Below are 26,730 nucleotides of genomic sequence, written 5' to 3' on the forward strand. Positions count from 1 at the left end.
ATTCGTTCTACCTTTGCTGTCCTCTGGTGGTGGACTGAGAGACTGCGTGCAGTGTTGGGAGGGTGGGTGAGTAGACAGCCCAACTTTACGACACTTACAGAAAACAACTTGATACAAAGATGTGGACGTTGTGTCCCAGCTGGCCCAGAGGATATTGCACTGGTCTCTCGGATGCAATGTGCTTAATACTTTGGGGTTGATTGTTGCATTAAGGCACTCGTTCTTTTCGATGCTTGTTGGAGGGGGTTCTTGGAAGTCCACCCCTTAGCACAAAAGAACAATTCTTCCCCCAACGAGCTTTCCAATATGGAACTGTGCCAATGGCAATTTTTTTTAAAATATTCACTCCAAGTATTTTGACTTGATGGATGTCTCATCTGAATGAGGCACTACCATTTAGTTGCATATCCTGCACAAAGTAGCCCAAAGGGGCTAAACCCTGACCTATAAACTGATGGTCTTTCTTGCCGACGTCCATTTCCAAATTGTAGGGATCAGTTGGGAGTGAGAGAAGGAGTGTCATTACTGTGAATTGTCACCAAGGCTAAAACGGCACCTCTCAGAGAAATATCCTACATTACACATAAAGGGCCAATTTTGCAGTTGCCAATGTCCAAGCTTAAATCTTTTGTTTTGAAAAGATAAAATATATCTTTTAACTTTAATCCATTGATGGATTGGTCTCGTGGAGACTTCAGATGGTGATAATCCTTGGAGATTTGTATGCACAGATCAGGAGTGTTGCTTTTTATAAAAGTGGAGGTGGACTGAGAGGGTGAGTGCAGTGGTGGGTGGGTGGGTGAGCAGCCCAATGGTATGACACTTATGGAAGCAACTCCATAGAGAAAGGAAAGATTGCAGTTTGCATTGAGTAAGTCACATAAATTGGCTGCATCTCACCGCCCTGCCCAATTTTGATTGCAGACCCTAGTGGTGTGAGTACGATCGTGTTCATTCTTTATATGTTTATACCTGTTTTTCCACATCCCAAAATGGGGTTTAGCTCAGGAGTGGATTAAGCTATGGTGCCATTGGCCTGGCCTCAAACATTGCACTTCTGTGCCTCTGCTTCAAGGGAAGCAAACTACCGAAACCAGGGATTAGTTTGGGCATGAAGGTAGACATAGTGCTGGAGTCACTCAGCGACTCATGCAGTATCTCTGGAGAAAAAGGATGGATGATGTTTCGGGTTGGAACCCTTCTTCAGACTGAAAGGAAAGGGGGGAACTGGGGGTAGGAAAAGGTCAGAACAAAGCAGGGCAGGCACCAGATGACCAAGGAAAGGTGGAGCCCATACTCTGGTTTTTTCCTATGTATTAAAGTTGCGTTGGTGGGTTAATTGGCTGCAGCAAATTGCTCCGAGCACGTATAATCTGGGGACTGTGGGAAGGTGGAGAGAAAAACATTTGTATTAATAGGATTTAATTCATTGAAAAGATTAGCACGTGGGTGGTTGAATGGATAGCATGGACTCAGTGGATTAAAGGGCCTGTTCCTGTACTTTATCCATGTGATTCTATCATATATCTCTCTTGAACCTTCCCAGTCAGTACTCTCCATTTTAGCAACACCACCCATGATCACTGCCTCATTCTTCTCTTCACCTTTACTGTTTCAACCTTGTATTGCTAATTGCCTCCTGCTCCGGTTCAGCAAATCCTTACTGTAGTGCAAATTAATCAATAATTCCATTCTCCCTCAGTTTGTCACTCTGATTTATGTAGGAAGGAACTGCAGATGCTGGTTTAAACTGAAGATAGACACAAAATGTTGGAGTCTCAGTGGGACAGGCAGCATCTCTGGAGAGAAGGAATGGGTGACGTTTCAGGTCGAGTCTGAAGAAGGGTCTCAACCCGAAACGTCACCCATTCCTTCTTTCCAGAGATGCTGCCTGTCCTGCTGAGTTACTCTAGCATTTTGTGTCACTCTGATTTGTTCCTTTAACTTTCCAAATCTTTCTGCTCTCTTCCCTCTTGGGTAATGGCCTATTTGTTTCTAAATGTGGCCTTTATTCCAAACATTCAGCACCTGCATCTAACCTGAAAGTCCAGCCTCTTCTTTTATGCCTGGCTCCTCAGAACACGGAAACCAGCATCTACCGTGCCTGACTATATAATGTTGTACGTCTCAATGAGACCACTTTTGATTCATCTGAACTCTGTCTAATATCTCCTCTGCAGTGTTGCCCTCTTCCTAGGAATCAGTCTGAGTCTTTGTTGCACTGCCCCCTTTGCAAGCACATCCTCCTGAGGAAGAGAGGCCAGAACTCTATACTACATTCCAGGGGTAGTCGGAGTAAGAATGTGCAAGTACCTTGCAGTGAATAAATGCCTATTACTGTTTTTAGATTCTAGTTCTTCCTACTTGGATTTTATTCCAATGTTCTTTTAAAAAAAGACTTGTATTTTTAAAAAGTCTTGCAAGATTACTGTTACAGAGGTCGGACTGCCGGGTTCTGACTCGAATCAATACAATAACATGAGCCCTGAGGCTTTCAGTAACGCCTTTGATGTCTGCCTGCCAGAGATGCTCGAATTCTTTGAGTAAACTCTTATTTTAAAAATGTCTTATGTCCACACCTACATAATTGGTACTCTTGTTTGAGAATAGTTATATATCAACACCTCATTTTCCCCCATTCATCTTCCTTTGTGGAAAGAAACCAAACAGGCTAACTGTTTCAATTATATTAATACAAGTTTTAAAAATAAACTCATCCTTTGCCAATAGTCTGACATCTTGTTGAGAGGTTACAAAGTTTCAAGGAAGATTATTCAATAAACAGCTGGATTGCACTTGTCAGAGAAATCGCAAAGTAAAGATGCCTCATTTGTAGTGACATGTACTCAGTTTGGTCCACAATTCAGGGACCTGTATTGGATTCCTTGTGTTTGAATATTATTACTTTATTGCTGTATGTTTGCATGCATTGTCACAGACCTGCCTCTATTGCAATGAAAAATGTCCCAGTAAACCTTGCGTATATATTTACCTGTATGAAAATATTCGACTGAATGCACGGTATCGAATGACATTTCTTCTGAAACTGAAGTAGGTAAGTGTCTCTCACTTATTGGCTAAATGGCAATAAGAGGACTGTTTTGTTATTTCGCCTTCACCCCCCCCGCCCAAAAATCATTCCTAGTGTTGCCCGCTGCCCACATCATACACTTTAATCTACTGCCAGACTGCAACTTCACACAGACTCCCCCCCTCTTTGCTGAATGCAGACAGATTGTTTTAATGCTTCGGTGGACAGAGCTGAATGCTATGACGGGATGTAAGATAACACTTGTTTTTGTTCTCAAAATAAAACCTATTTTTGTACTTTTTTGTGTGGGGGGAAATATTTGAAAATCACAATATGCCAGTTTTGGACAATTTACACAATGCCTTTTGTAAACTGAAATTCATCTCAACATAGCACTTTAGAGAAATCAGATGTTTATATTGTATCATATGACAACAGATGGTCATTCCATTGTAGGCTGGCTTTGCAAAGGAAGAATTTCTATATTATTTTTCTTCTTGTGTTTTAATAGTGTCTAAATTAGTTGGGGAAAGTGACTTCATGATTGAAAATTTGCAATTTTATTGTTACGTTTTTGCAAACATTGTGTTCCTCAGCTTATTTGAATTGTAATTTTGTTTTTACTCATTTGTTTTTATGAGCTTTTTTAAAATTGGTTGAACATTGTACTTTGTTTAATTGTTTTATACCAGACAGCAAATGCACGTGTACCCTCACCAGTGTGTCTCCCATCACCGCTCTTGTTCTATCTGGTATTTTAACTGCAGTGAATTTGGGAATTGTACAGTACTTGAATAAAACTTTTTTTTCCAGATTCTGTGCTTATGCTGTATAGATTTGGTGTTTGAAAAAGAAACAAAATAACTTTTGGGCTCAAATTCCAGCCACACTGCAAAAAATGTAATAAATGTTTAGTTAGTGGTTTATGGGATCACTGTGGGGAAGTCATCAAATGTTAAAAGATCAGCTGTGATCTTATTGAATGGGAGAGCAGGCATTGAAGGCCAACATGACCTGTTTATTGTGTAAATAGAAACAGCTTCTACTTATGCTATCTGTGGCTGGTTCAAGGAATAGGGATTGAGCATTTGGCTGCCAGACCATTTCTGACCATGGTGGTGCAACTGGTAGATGTAGATAAGTTTGTTTCCTTGAAAGTTGATAGAGACAAATGAAAATGAATTCTTAAATGAATCATTTGTTAAAGTGTTGGAAAATAATCGATTCCATCAGATTATCTCATCTTCCTTAAGGCTGAAAGACGGGCATTTAATACTGAGGAGAATTTCCCCATGAAACAACATTTGAGTATAAGAAGTTGGGTCAGGTTGGTCCAGATGTGGAGGAACAGGGTGATGCTGTTCCAGAGGTGGGAGGAGGGTGAAGAGGAGAGAGGACTGATATCAACACAGACATTAACCTTCAATCAAAGGAGTAAAGCAGGCTGAAGTAAACAAGGCAAGACCAAGCATAGACGAGGCGACCATTTCGTGGAACACTTGCGCTTGGTCTGCCAAGGCTTACTGGATCTCCCGGTTGCCAACCATTTTAACTCCCATTCCCGTACTGAACTTGCTATCCTGGGCCACCTCCATTGTCAGAGTGAGGCCGCACGCAAATTGGAAGAACAGAACGCTTCGGTTGCTTGCTTCAACGTTGAATTCTCCAATTTCAGGTAACCAACTGACAAATCCTCTCCCCTGTCCCACAGATGCTACCTGGCCTTTGACCTCCAGCTGCCTGATACTCCAGCACTTTGTGTCTTTTTGTAAACTAGCATTTGCAGTTCCTCGTTTCTTAACAGAAACATAGAAAATAGGTGCTGGAGTAGGCCATTCGGCCCTTCAAGCCTGCACCGCCATTCGATATGATCATGTCTGATCATCCAACTCGGTATCCCATCCCTGCCTTCTCTCCATACCCCCTGATCCCTTTAGCCACAAGGGCCACATCTAACTCCCTCTTAAATATAGTCAATGAACTGGCCTCAACTACCTTCTGTGGCAGAGAATTCCACAGATTTACCACTCTCTGTGTAAAAAATGATTTTCCCATCTCGGTCCTAAAAGATTTCCCTCTTATCCTTAAACTGTGACCCCTAGTTCTGGACTTCCCCAACATCGGGAATAATCTTCCTGCATCTAGCCTGTCCAACCCCTTAAGAATGTTGTAAGTTTCTATAAGATCCCCCCCCCAATCTTCTAAATTCTAGCGTGTACAAGCCGTAAGTAAGTACATGGTTATTCATCAGAAACTAGTTGGGATGCTGAATGATTGATTGCAAGGATATAATTATTGGGAATTATTAGCACCGTGTTTTAGTTGAACTGGACACAAATTAGAAACACTTCAGACTGCAACAATTGAAGTGACTGCAATTCATAGCCTGGCCACAGGGTGGTGGTAGTGTTCAGCCTGTGACTCCCGAATTCAATCTGCCTCCTGCAGTCACTGGGGGGGTTGTGTCCACGTGTACCCTCTACAGCACTCACAGGACTTCAGAGCCAGACCGGCAGATTTTCTATTGGATGTTCGTCCTATTAATATAGCACACTTTAATCAGTTTTGTTTAGATGCTACACAGTAGGAATGTTACAAAATTTTGAGATTTTAAAAATCAAGCCTGTAATTTATCCCATCAGATAAAGCATAAAAAGAACTTTAATTTGATACCTAACTCACTTTCATATCTTCAGTATTAAAATAGTTATGGTCATTTTCATAATCGGAAATTAGCATCTTGTTCCCTTTTGCATTTCCATTGGCAACACAAAGCCTGTGATCGAGGACAGTCAAAAGCCCATAACTTTCTTAAAAATTAAGAGAACTGAATGAAATTTTCAGTTATGATAGATTGAAGCATTCTGAAACAAATATGAATCCCACCGTCCCCCCCTGACCTCTCCCTTTCCGATATTGAATGGTCTGTCCTCAGCAGAAGCTTCACCTTTATTCCCCTCCGTCCCCACCTCAATGAGTTCCATGTCCACCACGATGTGGAGCTCTTCTTCCGTCGCCTCTGCATCCAAGCTTTTTTCCATGGGAAGGAGTCATCGCGCCCTAGTGATGACCCCGTCTCCAAAGGACCCCCTCCTCTTGGACTCCCCCTCATGGCCAACTACCTTCTTTAGACCTTTTCATTTTAAAGTGCCGGCGGGCCATCAACCGCCTCAACCTTTCCGCTCCCCTTACTCACTCTAACCTCTCCCCTCCTGAACGTACAGCCCTCCACTCACTGCAACAACCTCGACTGGGTGATCAAACCCGCTGACAAGGGAGGTGCCGTGGTAGTCTGGCGCGCTGACCTCTACCGGTCTGAGGCTAGACGCCAATTCTCAGACACCTCCTCCTACTTATTCTTGGACCATGACCCCACAGACCATTATCTCAAGCACCATCACAGGCTTCATCGCTTCCCGCTTCCTGCCCTCCCAAGCCTCCAACCTCATCGTTCCCCAGCCCCGCACAGCCCGGTTTTATCTTCTTCATAAACCTGACTGTCCTGACAGACCCATTGTTTCTGCTTGTTCATGTCCCACCGCACATATTTCCACATACCTCGACTCCATCCTATTCCCCCCCCCCCGGTCAAATCCCTCCCCACCTATGTCCAAGACACCTCACATGCTCTTTGTTTCCTTCATGACTTCTGTTTTCCAGGCCCCCACTCCCTCCTCTTCAACATGGATGTCCAGTCACTCTACACCTCCACCCCCCCACCAGGAGGGTCCTCTGTTTCTTCCACCACCGCAGAACGAACCAATCCCTGTTTACTAATACCCTCCACCGCCCCCCCCCTTACCCTCAAGAACTTTTCCTTGATGGGCCAAATAGTCTGTTACAAGAAAATCTGAAAATATGTTGTCACGAGTTTCACACAGGAGCAGTTAATGCATGGCCTCCAATCAGAAATGTTGACCTTGAGCTTTTCTTTACAGATGCTATCCAGCTTACTAAACATCTCCAGTATTTTCTACTTATAGTAAACGGTTGACTTTATAAAGAACGTTTAAAATGCAAACTATGCTATAATGTTGAGAACTGGGAAACGTAGATAAGTTTGTTCTCCTGAAAGCTGATAGAGACCGGGGAAAATGATTTATTTAAAGAAGAATTTATTAAAGTGCCAGAAAGGAATTGATTCCAGCCGATTACTCCAACTTCCTTGTGGCTGAATCGTGGGCATTTAATACTGAGGAGAATTTCCCTAAGAAATAATATTTGAGTATTAACTTTCATTTATAGTTGCATTTTTAGACTGATTACACATCATTGTGACTTAGTTCCACAGTGTTGTTTTGTGCTGATTTGGGAGGACGGAAACATCATTGCACAGAAGTCTGAGCAGATTTGAAAATGCTAGAATTGAACTTTGAAAGTTCAGCCACAAACCTACGTGATACCTAACAGGATCCTGTTGGTGGGAGAGCTCACCTCCCACAGAAAGATCTAAAAATAAATTCCACCACCACGGCTAAACCATAACGTTTAAACTACAACGGACATTGGGAAATTATTTACAGGTTGCCTCTTCATTGGAGGCAAGAATCGAATGACTTCTACAAAGAAAATTGGATAGAGGGGAAGAGAGTTACAAACTGGAACCCAATCCAAGCAGGCAAATGTACGAGCATGTGTTAGTATATATTACAGATTCCATTTCCTAATCTTCACATTAACACCCCACAATAAGAGGAAGGAAGTCTAGAGGTTCAAAGAGGATAGGTTCTCAAACCTGCTGTATACTGGAACATTTGTAATAGAAGTGAGTTCCCCAATGAAGCGGTGACATTGTGACCTGTCAACACAATGTCAGGGGGCTTCTCCAATGGACTCGGGAGCAATTCAATGTTGGTTGTGATGCATGTATTTCCCAGGCCTGTGTGGGGGAGATGCATGCATTTCCCAGATGTAACCTGACCTGCCATCTACCTCATTGGACTATCTTTAATTGGACTTTACTGGACTTTATCTTGCACTAAACACCATTCCCTTTATCCTGTATTTGTACACTGTGGACGGTCTGATCATAATCGTGTATAGTCTTTCCGCTGTTTGGATAGCACACAACAAAAAGCACTTTGGTACACGTGACAATAAACTAAACTCAACTCGCCACCAACAATGGTTTAATTAGGCACCAAGATGGAGATAATCATTCCAAGCCACCTCACGGGCATGTGATCAAAATCAGACACCCTGCCATATAGGGTGACATGAAGATAGATGACCAATTGCTCTGTGGTCATCTCAGGTGGTGAGTGTTGGGGGAGCATGCAAGAGTGATGACGAAAACCTAGCGTTGGTGATGGGAAATATTTGACACAGGTGCAGAGAAAGCAGTGCGGATGTTGGGGTACATATGACATGGGTGACAGTAGAATAGACGGGTGAGAGGAAAACAACATGGGTGATGGGGAACAAGTAGCATGGATGACAGGGAACATACAACATAGGTGATGGGCAGCAGATGACATGGGTGATGGGCCAATCCATGGGTGGCGCAGCGGTAGAGTTGCTGCCTTACAGCGCCAGAGACCTGGGATCGATCCTGACTACGGGTGCTGTCTGTACAGAGTTTGTATGTTCTCCCTGTGACCGCGTGGGTTTTCTCCAGGTGCTCCAGTTTCCTTCCATATTCCAAAGACCAAAGTAGGTTAATTGGCTTCTGTAAAAAATGTACATTGTCCCTAGTATGTAGGATAGTGTTAGTGTACGGGGTGATCGCTGGTCGGCGCAGACTCGACGGGCCGATGGGCCTGTTTCCACATTGTATCTCTAATGTCTAAATAGGCGTGAAGCGAGAACTTACAACATGCATGATGGGGAAACATGACATGGTGACAAGATACTTATGACATGTGTGATGGGGAAACAACACGTGTAGGGAGAACATACGACATGGGTGGCAGAGGATCATATGACATGTGGGATGGGAAAACAACACACGTGTAGGGAGAACATATGACATGGATGGCAGGAGATCATATGACATGTGTGATGGGAGTACACACAGCGTGGGTGGCAGGGAGCAGGATCGGGCAGCGAAGACACTGGCAGAGGTCTGGGTGAGTTTGGGGATGGGCCAGGACAGGCAGTTGGAGTGGTCGGATGAGCGATGACCTCGGGAAGAGACTGCAATGTCCCTGGCGTTGGCGACACGGAGAAGGTGGAATTTAGGAAATCAAACTCAACTCTCACACCCACTTGTAGCATCACCATCGTCAGTTCTCCACTCAGCTCCTGGCTGGTGAGGGTCAGTCCAGCCCAGCCCAGCCCAGGGAGGGGTGAGGAGTGGGTGTATTATAAAGGAGTAGGTGTGTTAGGGTGAGGAGTAGGTGTGGTGGCAGGGGAGGGGAGAGACAGGGAGGGGTGAGGAGTGGGTGTGGAGGCAGGGGAGAGACAGGGAGGGGTGAGGAGTGGGTGTGGTGGCAGGGGTGGGGAGAGACAAGGAGGGGTGAGGAGTGGGTGTGTAATAAGAGGTGAGGAGGCAGTGTGGATTTGGGGTGGGGAGGGGTGGTTAGTGGGGGTCGCTGGCCGGGCCAGGAGGGTACCGGTTTCTGTGGGTCTGGCCGCCGGCAGGCGCTGCGTTTTCCAGCAGGAGGAGCTGGCGTGTGTCAATGTCTAACCCGGAAGCCGAGTCGCGATCCCGGAGGACACGGTCCCTGCGGCATCTGCGCTCCTAACTCCGGGGGGTTCACCCGCTCTCTCCGGGGTCCTGCCTGCACCCCGCTCCCATCCGGTAAGTCCCGGGGCGGGGGGTGGGAGAGATGGGGGGCTGGGTGTCGGCTGGGACGGGCACGGCCTGGAGCCGGCTGGGGAGAGGGAGAGGACGAGGGGCGATCCCATTGCCTCACCAGCTGCCCAGGTTCTGTCGGTCGGACGGAGCAGACAGAGAGGGGACAGGGACCTGACGCCGAGGTCTATTCCCAGTCCCAGGCTGCAGACACTCTGCACACTGTTCAATCATTTGTAAATCACAACTTTGCAAACGCTCCTTGCGGCCTCGGTAACTTTTCAAAACTTTTTATAACAACTTTTTAAATCGTTTCTTCTTAAAAAATAACCTCCCCTCTCGCGGTCTGAGAATGATCCATCTCCCGCTTGGCTGTAGGTTTGTCGCTTGGGCTGGTTGGCAGTTTTGCTGGTGTTGAACCTGCCTGGGTGGTCTGGGATCGGACTGTGCCTCCGTTTGTACCCGCTCCTGCAGAGTGAATGGTGATACCATGGGAATGGACAACATGGCGAGTCTGCTACGTTGCTGAGAGCGTGCATGGACACTGGTGTCAGAGTGAGCTCTGCTTCTCCTTTTGGTTGCATTTGATAAACTGCAATGACTCCAAGGGACGTTGAAGAGTTTGCCTGGGATGTTCCTTTCCATCTCCCATCCCCCCCCCCCCCCCTTGACCGTCAGTTGAATAAATTTGCACAGTCTGCTGTTGTAGGATATGGAACACCTTCCTCCAGACCTTGCAGAGGTGTAAGATGCTTTCTGAATTCTAGCTGCTGACTCCCCATCTCAACATGGTTATTGCCCATCTCTGCTTGGGACAGGGTAACGGGTGGGTTTCAAGAGGAGTTTTGTACAGATGGCGATGTGTGGCGAGGGAACACTCAACCTCAAGCAGCGAAGGCTCAAGTGGAATTTTAGATTCAGAGAGTCCAACAGTACAGAAACAGGCCTTTCGGTCCAATTTGACTATGCTAACCAAGCTGCCCCATCTAAGCTAGTCCCATTTGACCTATATCCCTCTAAACCTTTCCTATCCACGTACCTGTCTAAGTGTCATTTAAATTCTGTTATATTATCTGTCTCAACTATCTTCTATGGCAGCTTGTTCCATAAACCCATCGCCCTCTGAGTGAAAAGGGTTCCCCTCGGGTTCCTATTAAATCTTGCCACTCCCATCTTGGAGCCTTTCGAAACTGACTTTTAATTTATACAAATTACTTATTGTTCTCCCCACATTCCGCTCAACTCCCCCCAGATTCTACCACTCATCTGCACACTAGTGATTGAGAGATACAGCATGGAAGCAGGCCATTTGCCGACCATTTTCACCCATCCATACTTGTATGTTATCCCACTTTTGGATCAACTCCCGACACATTAGGAGCAATTAACCTGACAAAAAAACAGACATCTTTGTCATTGGGCGGAAACTAGATCACCCAGAGAAAACCCACACGGTCACAGGGAGAACAAGCAAACTCCATGCAGTTAGCTCCTGAGGTCAGGATCAAGCCTGGGTCTTTGAAGCTGCAAGGCACGACTCAGCGCTACCGATGGCATGATCGAGGTGGGGGTAACGAGGTGACCAGAGATGAACGTCCCTCAGTGGGACGTTTCCTTATAGGATTGTAAAATCCTATCGCTCATCAAGGCTGCATGAGACCAGGCAACTTCCTTGGCACTTCTTTAAAAAACAGCCCAAAGCTTCCGGTAGCTATTTTGTTTACATTCTGTAGCTGGAGTGGTTGCTGAGACTAAACATGTAAGAATTTATGAGGAATTATCAGCAGCTCCACAGGTGACCGTTGCCCAAGAGAGGTAAGCCAGGCGATGAAAGGGTCACCACACTGGTAGTGCCGCTGCCTCACCACTCCAGCAACCCAGGTACAATCCTGACCTCGGGTGCTGTCTGCGTGGAGTTTGCACATTCACGCTATGGCAGCATGACTCCAAAGACGTGCAGGTTGGTAGACTAATTGACCGCTGTAACTTTCCCCCAAGAGTAAACGGATAGCAGGAGAATTGTGGTGGAATCAATGGGTATGTGAGAGAGAGTTAGGGTGGGGAGGTTAATGAAATTCATGGCATTGCACTGTGACCTAGTACATATCGGTTCAGTTCAGTTTAGTTTAGCTTATTGTCACGTGTACCGAGGTACAGTGAAAAGCTTCTGTTGCGTGCTAACCATCCAGCGGAAAGACAATATATGATTACAATTGACCCATTCGCAGTGTACAAATACATGATAAGCGAATAACGTTTAGTGCAAGGTAAAGCCCCGAAGGGTTTCAGCCCTAAACGTTTCCTATTTCCTTCGCTCCATGGATGCTGCTGCACCCGCTGAGTTTCTCCAGCACTTTTGTCTGCCTTCAAAGTCCGATCAAAGATAGTCCGATGGTCCCCGATGAGGTAGACAGTAGTTCAGGACTGCTTTGTGGTTGCGGAAAGCAACCAGATATATTAGATGAACTGAGTGTGTCGCCCTAGAAGTAGACGGTTGTAAAGATCAGAATTGCTCCTTTTGGCCCACCTATTCCATGCTGACTGTGATGTCTATCTATGCTGTTCCCATTTGCCTGAATTGGGCTTAAGTCCCTCTCCAGGTTATTTAAACACTACAACGTCCAAATAAGCTCCGAACTACAGACTCGGCGGCATTGTTTTTGTCTTTGCGCTATTATTGGGTTTTTTTAAATATACTGATCTTTTGTTGTTGTTTTTCACGCTGTTTACAGAGTACTATGTTTAAATATCTGTTGTGCTGCAGTAAGTAAGAATTTCATTGCTGTTGTTTCGGGACATAATACACTAAAACACTCTTGACACTTCATGACTTAATCTTTCCTGTCTATGTACCTGTCCAAATGCCTTTTAAACATTGTAATTGTATCCATCTCTAACACCTCCACTCTAATGGTGGCATAGCAGTGGAGCTACTGCCTTACAGCACCAGAGACCCAGGTTCGATCCTGACTATGGGTGCTTGTCTGTACGGAGTTTGTACGTTCTCCCCATGACCTGCATGGGTTTGCTCCGAGATTTTCGGTTTCCTCCCACGCTCCAAAGACGTACAGGTTTGTAGGTTAACTGGCCTGGTATAAATGTAAATTGTCCCTAGTGTTAATGTGCGGGGATTGCTGGTCGGAGCGGATTCGGTGAGCCGTTTCCGTGCCCTATCTCTAAAACTAAAACTAAAAACTAAAAACCTCCCGTGGTTTGACATTGACAACTATTTGCCATTGGGAGTTTATGAACAGTGCTGTATAAATTCAAGTTCTTTCTTTCTGATGGTTCCCACGACCGAGGGAAAAGATGAGAAATGAGGGTCAAGGTTGATGGAGGCCTTGATCACTCATTGCCCTGAAGGGTGTGTCTGGTAGTTCAGCTTCAGGAAGATGTAAAGCCAGCACTGAGCTCACCCACACATCAAAGCATCGGTCATGCATTGAAGAGAGCTTCACTTCCCAGGCCCGGATGCAGCTCAACTTACAGTGTTTGGGGAAGTGGCATAAGGTCATAAGTGATAGGAGAAGAATTAGGCCATTCAGCCCAGCAATTCTACTCCGTCTGCCAATCATGGCTGATCTATCTTTCCCTCATAACCCCATTCTCCTGCCTTCACCCCATAACCCCTGACTCCTGCACTAATCAAGAATCTATCTATCTCTGCCTTGAAAATATCTACTGACTTGGCCTCCACAGCCTATTGTTGCAAATAATTCCACAGATTCACCACCCTCTGACTAAAGAGATTTATCATCTCCTTCCTAAAAAAACGTCCTTTAATTCTGAGGCTATGACCTCTAGTCCTAGACTCTCTCACTAGTGGAAACATCCTCTCCACTCCACTCAATCCAAACCTTTCACTATTCTGTATGCTTCAATGAGATCCCCCTCATACTTCTAAACTCCAGCGAGTACAGGCCCAGTGCCGACAAACGCTCATCATAGGTTAACCTACTCATTCCTGGGTTCATTCTTGTAAACCTCCTCTGGACTCTCTCCAGAGCCAACACATCCTTCCTCACATCAACTCCCACGCCCTGCCTGACCAAGCTTCCAACCTCATCGTTCCCCAGCCCCGCACGGCCCAGTTTTACCTTCTCCCCAAAATTCACAAACCCGGCTCTCCCGGCAGACCCATTGTCTCTGCTTGTTCGTGCCCCACCGAACTCATCTCCACATACCTTGACCCCTTGGTCAAATCCCTTCCCACCTATGTTCTAGACACCTCAGACACTCTCCGCCGCCTCCACGCATTCCACTCTCTAGGCCCTCACCCCCTCATCTTCACCATGGACGTCCAGTCACTCTACACCTCCATCCCCCACCAGGATGGCCTCGAAGCCCTCCGGTTCTTCCTCGACCAGAGGAGCAACCTATACCCAGCCACTGACACTCTCCTCTGCCTAGCGGAGTTGGTCCTCACCCTCAACAACTTTACGTTTGACTCCTCCCATTTCCTCCAAACACAAGGCGTAGCTATGGGCACACGCATGGGCCCCAGCTACGCCTGCCTCTTTGTCGGGTACGTCGAACAATCCTTGTTCAATACGTACCAGGGCTCCATCCCCGACCTCTACCTCCGTTACATTGACGACTGCTTTGGGGCCACCTCCTGCACCCACACACAACTGACTGACTTCATCCACTTCACCACCAACTTCCATCCGGCACTCAAATACACCTGGACCATTTCCGACACTTCCCTACCATTCCTTGACCTCACCATCTCCATCGCAGTGGATAGACTTCTGACCGACATACACTACAAACCCACTGACTCACATGGCTATCTGGACTACACGTCTTCCCACCCTGCCCCCTGTAAGGACTCCATCCCCTACTCCCAATTCCTCCGCCTACGCCGCATCTGCTCCCAGGATGAGACGTTCCACACCAGGGCATCGGAAATGTCCTCGCTCTTCAGGGAACGGGGATTCCCCTCCTCCACCATAGATGAGGCTCGCACCAGGGTCTCTTCCATACCCCGCAACACTGCCCTCTCTCCCCATCCCCGCACCTGCAACAAGGGCAGAGTCCCCCTAGTCCTCACCTTTCACCCCACCAGCCGGCAAATACAACAAATAATCCTCCGCCATTTCCGCCACCTGCAACGTGACCCCACCACTCGCCACATCTTCCCATCTCCCCATCTCCCTCCATGTCTGCCTTCCGCAAAGACCGCTCCCTCCGCAACTCCCTTGTCAATTCTTCCCTTCCCTCCCGTACCACCCCCTCCCCGGGCACTTTCCGTTGCAACCGCAAGAAATGCAACACCTGTCCCTTCACCTCCCCCCTCGACTCCATTCAAGGACCCAAGCAGTCGTTCCAGGTGCGACAAAGGTTCACCTGTATCTTCTCCAACCTCATCTACTGCATCCGCTAGATGTCAGCTGATTTACATCAGTGAGACTAAGCGGAGGTTGGGCGATCGTTTCGCCGAACACCTCCGCTCAGTCCGCAATAACCTACCTGAACTCCCGGTGGCTCAGCACTTCAACTCCCCCTCCCATTCCCAATCCGACCTCTCCGTGCTGGGTCTCCTCCATTGCCAGAGTGAGCAACACTGGAAATTGGAGGAACAGCACCTCATATTCCGCCTGGGTAGGTTGCGTCCAGATGGTATGTACATTGAATTCTCCCAATTTTGTTAGCCCTTGCTGTCTCCTCCCCTTCCTTAACCCTCGAGCTGTCTCCTCCCATCCTCCCATCCCCCCCGCCCTCGGGCTCCTCCTCCTCCCTTTTTCCTTCCTTCTCCCCCCCACCCCCCATCAGTCTGAAGAAGGGTTTCGGCCTGAAACGTCACCTATTTCCTTCGCTCCATAGATGCTGCTGCACCCGCTGAGTTTCTCCAGCATTTTTGTGTACCTTCCTCAGATATGGTGCCCAAAATTGCTCACAATATTCCAAGTGCGGCATTACCAGTGCCTTATAGAGCCTCAGCATTACATTCCAGTTTTTGTATACATGAACTGTCATGTCAAGCTTCTCGTGATCTTATACATGATGTTTACTCATAATTCTAGGTTCCATTGAATTGTGAACCCAATCTGCTCATCTTTTCCTCATAAGAACACCGCTTGATCCAGGAACAACTCAGTGAAGCTCCTCTGAACTGTAAATATCCTTGGAATTGATAGGATTCTTGCACAGAGTCTTTACCCAAGGCAGGGGGATCAAGAACCAGAGAGGGACACTCACAATACTCCAAATGTGGTCTGACCAGCCTTAGTAAAGCATCAGCATTACTTCCTTGCTTTTGTATTCTAGTTCTTTCCAAATATATACTAGCATTGCGTTTACCTTCCTTACTACCGATTCAACTTGCAAATTGGAACTTTTTCGGAATCCTGCACTCCCAAGTTCCTGTGCACCTCCGATTTCTGAATTCTCTCCCTATTTCGAAAATAGTCTACGCATCAATTACTACGACCAAACTGCATGACTCCACACTTTGCTACGCTGTATTCCATCTGCCACTTCTCCGTCCACTCTCCCAACCTGTCCAAGTACTTCTGCCGAGTCACTGCTTTCTCTACACAACCTGCCCCTCCACATATCTTTGTATTATCTGCAAACCTGGCCACAAAGCCTTCAATCCCTTCATCTAAATCATTGATAAACAATGTGAAGAGTAAAAGGGGTGTACAAGTTGAGTTTTTAAGAAGGAACTGCAGATGCTGGTAAATCGAAGGTAGACAAAAGTGCTGGAGAAACTCAGCGGGTGCAGCAGCATCTATGGAGCGAAGGAAATAGGCAACGTTTCGGGCTGAAACCCTTCTTCAGTTCCTGAAAGAAAGTTGAGGGCAGATGGAAATAGGCTGAGTTCCCGGCCCATCTGAGCATCCATGATAATCTGCCCCAATGTAGTGTCGTTTGCACTGATTAACTTGTTACCCGTTATTCTCACGGTATGAAGCCAGATGTTAGTTTAATTTTAGAGATACAACATGGAAAAGGACCTTTGGCCCACTGAGTCCATGCCAACCATCGATCACCCGTTCACACTAGTTCTATGTAATCCCATTTTCCCAGCCACTCCCAAAACATTAGGGGCAATTCACAGAGGCCTATTAACCTGCAAACCTGCACGTCTTTGGAATATGGAGGAAACTGGAGCACCGCGATGACACAGGCAGAACATGCAAACTCCACACAGACAGCACCTGAGGTCAGGATCCAACCTGGGTCTCTGGCGCTGTGAGGCAGCAGCTCTACCAGCTGGGCCACTGTACCGCCCACAATCATTCTGATGGTTGGGGAGTTGTCCCATGTGTAGAAGTAAGTATCTACCGGGATTGAGGGGAGAAATTTGTAAACGCAGCAATGACAGCCAGCTCCCCACTGGGACTGTCAACATCCACAATGTGACAAATTCCCAGTACACCCAAGGACAAACAGCCGATGGCCACTCGAATGGTCTCACCATAAAGGTTAGGGGCCAAGTGCTGGAAGATGCGGGTTGGTTCTTACTGTTTGGGGTGAACACGATGGGCAGAATGGCCTGTTTCAATCCCAGACCCACAGCAGTCTGTTGGCTCACCACTAAGTCCAAATAATCCTTCCCTTTGCCTCCTGCAGGCAGGATGGTGAGCCATCTACCTGGAGAATATGGAGGTTGTTCCCATTGACAGCCCATTGGGCAGGGAGTTCTGACATTTTGGCCTGGTAGCACTAAGGGAATAGTTTGTGTCAGGATGGAGCTTTGTTTAAAGGAGAATTAGATGGTGACTCTATTCCTGTCCCTTTGTGGTAGAAGGTGAAGATCTGGCAAGTGCTGTTGAAGTGAACCAAGATAAATGTGGATGGATGCAAAGTGCAGGAGTAACTCAATGGGTCAGGCAGCATCTCTGGACAAAATGGATGCGTGACGTTTCAGGTCAGGACCCTTCCTCAGACCCGACCCGAAACATCACTCATCCATTTGCTCCAGAGATGCTGCCTGACCCGCTGAGTTTTGTGTCTGAAGTTCCTTCCTGCACATGAAAGCACAACAATCCAGCTTGCCATCCAGCCACTATTTAGCATCTTACTCTGTGGAGGGTGATCGATACATTCTTTCTCTGTGATTAATTCACAGACTTCCTGAGAAATGTGGAAAAGTGCAATCTAAATATGAAGCAATGCACAGCTTCACAAGTAGAGCACTAAAAAAAAATAATTCTGAGTCAAGGGTGGAATGAGTTACTGTGCTTATCATGCAGTTATTGGATTTATCAAGGGAACGATTGCATCCTGAGCCCTTCCTGTGTTGAAATGACTCAGCGAACTTTGTCCTGGCCTGACTCATTATTTTCTTGGTTTTCTCAATTAGAACTCTGAGTTTCCTGTTTTTTTTTTTCTTCCTCTGAAACCCAAGTGTGCATCTCCCTATTGCAGCTCCTCCTCAATTAGCCACTTTGTTTTTAACCTTGGAGACATCTCGTCCTGTTCAAAGTCCAATGTTTCTCACATGAATATCAAACCTGGTCTTTATTTATATTACACCTTCCACAACCTTGAGATGCCTTTAACCATTTTACATTTGTATATTATGTTTCCATAAAGTGTGGGCACTTTTGAAATGTGCACGCAGCAACCTGCCAGAGGCATCAAGGCGTTACAACCGAATGTGGTAAACATCCTATAATCCTAGGTCCACCCACTGGGTCCCTGGATCCTGTGCTACCTTCAATGTATTGGGGACCTGGTACCTGTGATCCCTTCAAACTCACCTGATCTGTAGACTGCCCTCCCTCGAAATTAATCTGGATCTATTTTCCCATAGTCCCATGAAACTTGTGTAGGAAGGAACTGCAGAAACTGGATTACATTGAGGAGAGACACAACATGCTGGAGTAACTCAGCGGGTCAGGCAGCATCTCTGGAGAAAAGGAAGAAAAATCTCGACCTGAAACGTCACCTTCTCTCCAGAGATGCTTCCTGTCCCGCTGTTCTATCCGACAGATAAGACTGGGGACAGTTTACAGAAGCCAATTAACTTACAAACCTGCATGTCATTGGAATGTTGGAGAAAACCGGATCACCCGGAGAAAACCCACACAGTCAGAGGTAGAATGTCCAAAGTACTTACAGACAGCATCCGTAGTGATGATTGAATGTGGGTCTCTGGCCCTGTAAGACAGCAACTCTCCTGCTGTGTCACTGTGCCGCCCGAAGGAGTTCATTCGGCCCATCGGTCCATGCTGATTATCAGGGGGGCAATCCTATTGTTCTGATTTTGTCCCCCCCTCCTTATTTCACACCCTAGCAACTAATTCTCTCTCAAACCACTTCCCATTGATTTTTTTTGGTCGCTATTAACCTGCATGATGGGTGAATTTCCAATGGCCAATTCACCCTCCAACCCTTGGGGATGTGGGAAGAAACCGGAGGAGCTGGAAGAAACACACGGCCTATCTTTTCAACATCAAATAATCGGGTAAAAGCAGTGACGTGTTGAGATTCTTTTTCATTATTTCAATCTCAAGGGTATTTTAGTTCTTATTTTAAAGTTGTACTTGACGACTCTGAGTGTGGAGACGAGAGGGCAGTTCTGCTTTCTCATAATTGTTGACCAATATAGTTCCTTCGGATGTGGTATCCCTCCCTTTCCTGCCTACCTTGCAATGCTGATGGTGTAGCCCAAGACTTCATGAAGGTTGCCTGTGCTTACACCATTTGGCCGAGACTGGTGGTCGGGTGAGCGTGAGGTGAAACCGCCCCTCCCTGCGCCCAGCCTGCGGGTGAACATCGGGACTCTCAGCCCACCGGTGTTTAATCACTTGCCAAGGGGGCTGCAGTTAGAGTCACTACCTCACGGCTCCAGCTACCCAGGTTCAATCCTAACCTCCATCTCCATCCGTTTATGGAGCTTGCAATTTCTTCCTTGTGACCATGTGGGTCACCCAGGTGCTCTGGTCCCCCCCCCCCCCCCACCCCCACCCACATCTCAATGACATGTGTGCAGGAAGGAACTGCAGATGCTTGTTTAAACAGAAGATAGACACAAAAAGCTGGATCATACATCAATGATTCAGATGAAGGGATTCAAAGTAACATTAGCAAATTTGCAGATGACACAAAGCTGGGTGGCAGTGTGAACTGTGAGGAGGATGCTATGAGGATGCAGGGTGACTTGGACAGGTTGGGTGAATAATAATAATAAATTTTACTTGTGGGCGCCTTTCAAAAGTCTCAAGGACACCTTACAGAATTTAACAAGAGTAAAAAACATATAATCGGAGTAAAATAAATAATAAAGACATCACCAATACACAAATTAAAGACAGAATTCGATCCAAAGACAAAAAAGCAAAAACACAATGTGAAGAGAGAGCAGTGGCAGCTAAACCGCTCCAGCGTACACTCTCCCTTCCGACAGCCATCTTGGACACAAACTAAAATAATCACTTACACACAAAAATCATCCCCCCACAATGGTTACCACTGTGGGGGAAGGCACAATGTCCAGTCCCCATCCCCAGTTCTCCCAAAGTCAGGCCTATTGAGGCCTCCGCTATTGCCTCTACGGAGGCCTGATGTTCCTGGCCATTCTCGCCGGGTGCTGTTGCCCCGGCGTCGGGAGAGTCCTCTAAGCTGCTGGGCCACCTGGAACGGCTGCTTCCTTACCGGAGACCGCGGCTTCCGAAGCCGACAAGGCCGCGCCGGTTTGGAGCTCCCAGGCTCCCGATGTTGAAGTCGGCGCCGCCCGCTCCGCTCCGCAGACCCACAGCCCGGAGGTGTTGAACTCGGCGGTCACAGTTCACCGGAGCTCCAGCGCGGCGACCCAGGCAAGGCATCGCCCGCTCCGCGATAGCGCTCCAGCGCTGTGCCGCCACCGAAGCCGAGGTGCTGGGCGGTCCCCGCCAGGAAACGGCGCTCCACGCCCGCTGGCATAGCAGATGCAGTTTAATGTGAGGTTTTCGACTTTGGTAGCAAAAACAGGAAGGCAGATTACTATCTAAATGGCGTCATGTTGGGAAAAGGGGAAGTACAACGGGATCTGGGGGTCCTAGTTCATCAGTCAATAAAAGTAAGCATGCAGGTACAGCAGGCAGTGAAGAAAGCGAATGGCATGTTGGCTTTCATAACAAGAGGAGTTGAGTACAGCAGCAAAGAGGTCCTTCTGCACTTGTATATGGCCCTAGTGAGACCATACCTGGAGTATTGTGTGCAGTTTTTCCTAATTTGAGGAAGGACATTATTGCTATTGAGGGAGTGCAGCGTAGGTTTACAAGGTTAATTCCAGGGATGGTGGGACTGTCATATGCTGAGAGAATGACAATAATAGACAATAGGTGCAGGAGTAGGCCATTTGGCCCTTCGAGCCAGCACCGCCATTCAATGTGATCATGGCTGATCATCCCCAATCAGTACCCCGTTCCTGCCTTCTCCCCATATCCCCTGACTCCGCTATCTTTAAGAGCCCTATCTAGCTCTCTCTTGAAAGCATCCAGAGAACCTGCCTCCACCGCCCTCTGAAGCAGAGAATTCCACACTCACAACTCTCTGTGAGAAAAAGTGTTTCCTCGTCTCCGTTCTAAATGGCTTACCCCTTATTCTTAAACTGTGGCCCCCTGGTTCTGGACTCCCCCAACATCGGGAACATGTTTCCTGCCTCTAGCGTGTCCAAACCCTTAACAATCTTATATGTTTCAATAAGATGCCCTCTCATCCTTCTAAACTCCAGAGGGTACAAGCCCAGCCGCTCCATTCTCTCAGCATATAACAGTCCCGCCATCCCGGGAATTAACCTTGTAAACCTACGCTGCACTCTCTCAATAGCAAGAATGTCTTTCCTCAAATTAGGGGACCAAAACTGCACACAATACTCCAGGTGTGGTCTCACTAGGGCTCTGTACAACTGCAGAAGTTCCTCTTTGCTCCTATATTCAATTCCTCTTGTTATAAAGGCCATAAATGGAGCGGCTGGGCTTGTATACTCTGGAGTTCAGAAGGATGAGAGGGAATCTTATTGAAACATATAAGATTATTAAGGATTTGGACATGCTAGAGGCAGGAAACATGTTCCCGATATCAGATACATTGCAACTGTAACGGTAACTTGCCCTGAGTGTAGGGGACTGGCACGTGGCTGTGTTAACAGACATAAAAACATAGAAACATAGAAAATCGGTGCAGGAGGAGGCCATTTGGCCCTTCGAGCCAGCACCGCCAATCATTGTGATCATGGCTGATTGTCCCCTATCAATAACCCGTGCCTGCCTTCTCCCCATATCCCTTGATTCCAATAGAAACATATTGGACATGTGATAAATTTCACAGATTAATGGGATTGTACCAATAGCTAGTATTGATTCAATGGGCCAAATGGTTTTCCTAATTGTAAAGCAATCACTGCATTGTGTGAGAGGCTGCTAACTAGTTAGCTCGGTTAGACAGCAATGTGAGAGCTTCAAGCTCAGCCTCTTGAACTTGTTCATTCAAACATTTCAGTCGTAGCACATTCATGAATATAAGGTGAACTGCACCTCACAGGAGTTCCATTGCACCATTCAACAAGGGCCTGGGGAGTTCACCCTCTCATCCTGGCTACTACAGTACTGCGCTGGCTGGTACCGATCTCATAGTCATACAGCATAGAAATAGGCCCTTCGGTCAACTTGCCCACACCAACCAACATGTCCCATCCACACTAGTCCCACCTGCCTGCATTTGGCCCATATCCCTCTAAACCTGTCCTATCCATGTACCTGTCCAAATGTTTCTTAAACGTGTTTCTTGAATTGTCTCTTAATCTCTTAGTAATAGATTCTCCCTTTTAGATGGTAACTCTTCCTGTGGATCAGCTCTCCCTTTCCATCGGAGCCCTTCATTTCCCTTGAGTAGGAATCCTATTGAAGAGACAAATGTTTAACTGTAATGCATATAATGTTCATATTCACACCCATTCATAAAGGGGCTGTGTACTAGTTGGCACATTTCCCTCACCTGGTCACACAATTTCACCCGTAAATGGATATGGCAGACCGCCTTAGCCTTATGTCCTTGCCTCCTGCACTGTTACTGCACCGCTTGTTATGAACGTCTCTCGGTCCCGTTGCGTACACGTTTGCCTGCCGCTTTAACTCTCTCGAGAACAATTGCTCCTCTCCAGTTCTTTTTAACCACCCTGTGGGCCGTCCTGCCTAGCTCTTCTTTGCATTCCCCTCCTTCTGTCTTCTGGAGCCACTTTTCCGATATCCCATTTCTTCCCAGCCTTTCTTTGCACCTCCCGTACTCCCAACTAGGGTCACTGAGTCAAGCAGCACAAAACGGGCCCTTTGGCCCGCTGAGTCCACAGCAGCATCAACCACCTATGTACACTGATCCCATTTCATTCTCCCCACATTCTCATCGACTACTGGGGCAATTTACAGTGGTCCGTTAACCTCCCCACCAGCACGCGGCTGGGATGTTGATGTTGGAGGCAACCGGAGCACCCAGGGGAAACCACACGGTCACAGGAGGATGGTGCAAACTCCACACAGGTAGCACCAGAGATCAGGATTGAACCCTGAATTGCTGGACGTGGAACAAAATAGCACAGGAACAGGCCCCTCGGCCCACAATGTTTGTGCTGTGAGGCAGCAGCTCTGCTATTTACACCACAATCCCACCCACTCTGCTCTCTCTTCCAACAACCAGGCCTTGAAAATACAAAGTGTCCCCGATGCTTCCTTGTGGACCCGGCTACAGTCCCATACATTGTCTGCGCTGCACACTGAAGCCCTTGACCCTTCACCCAGATTTCCTTAACGAGAGAGAGAGAGACAGAGAGAGAGAGAAAGATACACATACAAAATGACTGCATTCAGCAGTTCTTCACCCACTCAATGCTCCTCATTTAAATTCAGTCTCAGTGTGAATGGTTTAAATGGGCTGAGGTACAACTTGGAACCTGCATTTGACATTGAAGTAGACACGTATTTTGATGACTCAGTGAGTTGTCGCGGAGTAAATTCCAAGCAAAGGAGCCGTGTAAACATTCTCTGAGGCATCCATTCATCAAACATGACTGCACGTGTCCCCGATCATCTCTAAGTTCACATCTATGGAGCGAAGGAAATAGGCGACATTTCTGGTCGATAACCCTTCTTCAGTAAGGCCTCGACCCGAAACGTCGCCTATTTCCTTCGCTGCATAGATGCTGCCTCACCAGCTGAGTTTCTCCAGCATTTTTGTCTACCTTCGATTTTCCAGCATCTGCAATTCTTTCTTAAACATCTCTGAGTTCACGGTGAGTCCGTTGGGACTTCGATGATCTCTCTCGGCAGCTTTATATGCTTATACTCCACTGTGCCGCCATTATACGCCACTGTGCTGCCCTTATTAAGACATGTCCACCTTTTAAGAAGTGCCATTGTTTTCAATGGTTCAGTAGGCATTCATCAGCGTTCCAAGGAGATCAGGGTTTACAAGGGGTCACTGTCAGTGTTGACTTGTTAATACCTATCAGGGTGTGACGGTGATATCCCAAGCCTATATCACATGTATAAATAGCCCCCAATGGGTCTTCCGACCAGGTCAGTGTATTTGGTGGCAGGTTCGTGTGAACCAGTCCCGTGAATCTTCACTCCACTCCCTCTATGGCTACATTCTTCCTTCAATAAGGACAGCAAGTCTGTCCGCAATACACCAGGTGCTGTCAAACTCACCAAAGCCCAACACAAATGTAATGAGACTTAGAGTGATACAGTGTGGAAACAGGCCCTTCGGCCCAACTCGCCCACACCGGCCAACAATGTCCCAGCTACTCTAGTCCCACCTGCCTGCACTTGGTCCATAACCCTCCAAACCTGTCCTATCCATGTACCTGTCCGACTGTTTCTTAAACCATGGGATAGTCCCAGCCTCAACTACCTTGTCTGGCAGCTTGTTCCATACACCCACCACCCTTTGTGTGAAAAAGATACCCATCGGATTCCTATTAACTCTTTTCCCCTTCACCTTGAACCTATGTCCTCTGGTCCTCGATTCCCCTACTCTGGGTAAAAGACTCTGTGCATCTACCAAATCTATTCCTCTCATGATTTTGACCTATTTCTTTCATGACTTCCTTACTCCTGTATGACAATCTTCTTGTCTTAAAGGCTAAGGCACCATTTTACCAACAAGTTTTCTTGCAGCACCTTTTGGTGGGCCCTCTTTGACTATGTCCTGAGAACATTGCTTCCTTTGAACTGTCCAGCTTCTAACAATGTAAAAAAGAGCTGCTTTTCTGTTTTGTGCACTGAATGTCATGACTTCATTATGTTCATCTGCCATGATTTTGTCCACTTGCTCTGCTTGTCCATGTCTTCCTGATACCTCTGAACATCTTCCTCTGCACCCCTGCCCAGGTTAATGCCATCCACACGCCTGGAAAGAGGACATGTTGTACCCTCTGCTGAATCGGTGGTGTTGATCATGAACAGCTGGGTGCAACCCTAGCCTCCATGACATCCCACCAGTCACAGCTGACCAGCCCAAGAAGGATCCGTTTGTTCACTTGCTATCCAATAACCAATTCCAAGCCCGTGTCAGTATTTGCACCCAATTGCTCTAACATTGCAAACCGACCCGCCAAACAGGATCTTTACAAACACATTATGAAAATCCAAAGCCTCCATCTATCCAAATTCAGTTTAATCTATTCTACTAGTTACAACCTCAAAGAACTCATGTAAATTAGTCAAACATGCATTTTCTGCCAGGAATCCATGTTCAACTTGCTTAATCCTATTATTCTTTATAAGGTGTTCACTAGTTTAGAGATACAACATGGGAACAGGCCTTTCGGCCCACCGAGTCCATGCCAACCATCGATCACCCTTTCATTCTAATTCTATGTCATCCCACTTTCACTTCCACTTTGTACACACTAGGGGCGATTTACAGAGGTCAATAAACAAGCAGGTCTGGAGGAACTCAGTGGGTCAGGCAGCATCTGTGGAGGCAGAGGATAGTTAATGTTTTAGGTTGAGACCCTGCATCAGGACATGGCCCATGGGATTTTTCAGCTTCATTATTACAACTCCTCTTATCTTATTTTGTTCCTTCAGTTAATTAGTCTCACTCAATTATTATTTAACATGTCGGTCAGATTGTGCACGTCTCTTCGTGAAGACAGATGTCAAGTAATTGTTTCATTCCTCCTGCTATTTTCTTGTTGCCCATCATAAATTCCCCTCTCTCTGCCTGTAAGAGGCCCACCATTGCTGTCAGTAGTCTAATCCTTTTTATGTACATATAACAGCTTCAACGGTTCATTTTTAAGTTTCTTGTCATTTACTCTCATATTTCACGTTGCCTTTCTTTATCAGTCTTTTAATCCTTCTTGCTAAATCCTAAAATGCTCCTAATCCTAAAGCCTACATATTTCTGGCAACTTCATAATCCACATCCTTGAATTTAGCACAAACTTAATTTTTCTTGTCAGCCATGGGTAAATAATTTTTTCCTGTTCTGTTTTGTGCCTTAAAGAATTATTATTACATTGCACCTTAAAGAATATGCATAATTTCTTCACATGCTAACCACTGTCCCTCCTCTATCATGCCTTTCTCACTCAACCACAGCCATCCCTCATGCTTTCGTTGTTTCTTTTGCTTAAACTTAAGAGCCTGTTTTTGCATTGAACTGCATCAATTCCAAATTCAATGTCAAATCCTACCATATTATGATTACTCTTCCCCAAAGTCTCCTTGGCAACAAGATTATTCATCAAATGTTTCTCATTGCATTAAACAAGATACAAATTCATCTTTTCCCAAGTCGCTACCCCACCTTACGTAAATAATTCTTGAATATATTCCATGAGTTCATTGTTCACTTTATTAGAGTCTATATGTCAAAGTCAATTTTATTGGTCACATGCACCCGAAGGTGCAGTGAAATGAATTTGCCAGCATCAATACACTTAAAAAGAACACACAATACACAATAAGATATGTAGTTAGTCTCTCATAATTACTACTCAACCCAGCTACATGCAGCTCCA

At 46.4% G+C, this 26,730-nt stretch overlaps 1 protein-coding gene across 2 annotated transcripts in view; it reads left to right on the top strand.

The window, feature by feature from the left end:
* Positions 1-9,595: 9,595 nt before the first annotated feature.
* Positions 9,596-26,730, top strand: part of LOC116982684 (engulfment and cell motility protein 3-like) — a 91,019-nt gene continuing 73,884 nt past the window's right edge. For both annotated transcript variants that reach the window (XM_033036039.1, XM_033036040.1), the window contains exon 1: positions 9,596-9,773. The gene's annotated coding sequence lies outside the window, so the exon portion shown is untranslated. The remainder of the gene's footprint in view (positions 9,774-26,730) is intronic.

This window comes from Amblyraja radiata, chromosome 17 (assembly GCF_010909765.2).
Source record: "Amblyraja radiata isolate CabotCenter1 chromosome 17, sAmbRad1.1.pri, whole genome shotgun sequence".
Lineage (NCBI taxonomy): Eukaryota > Metazoa > Chordata > Chondrichthyes > Rajiformes > Rajidae > Amblyraja > Amblyraja radiata.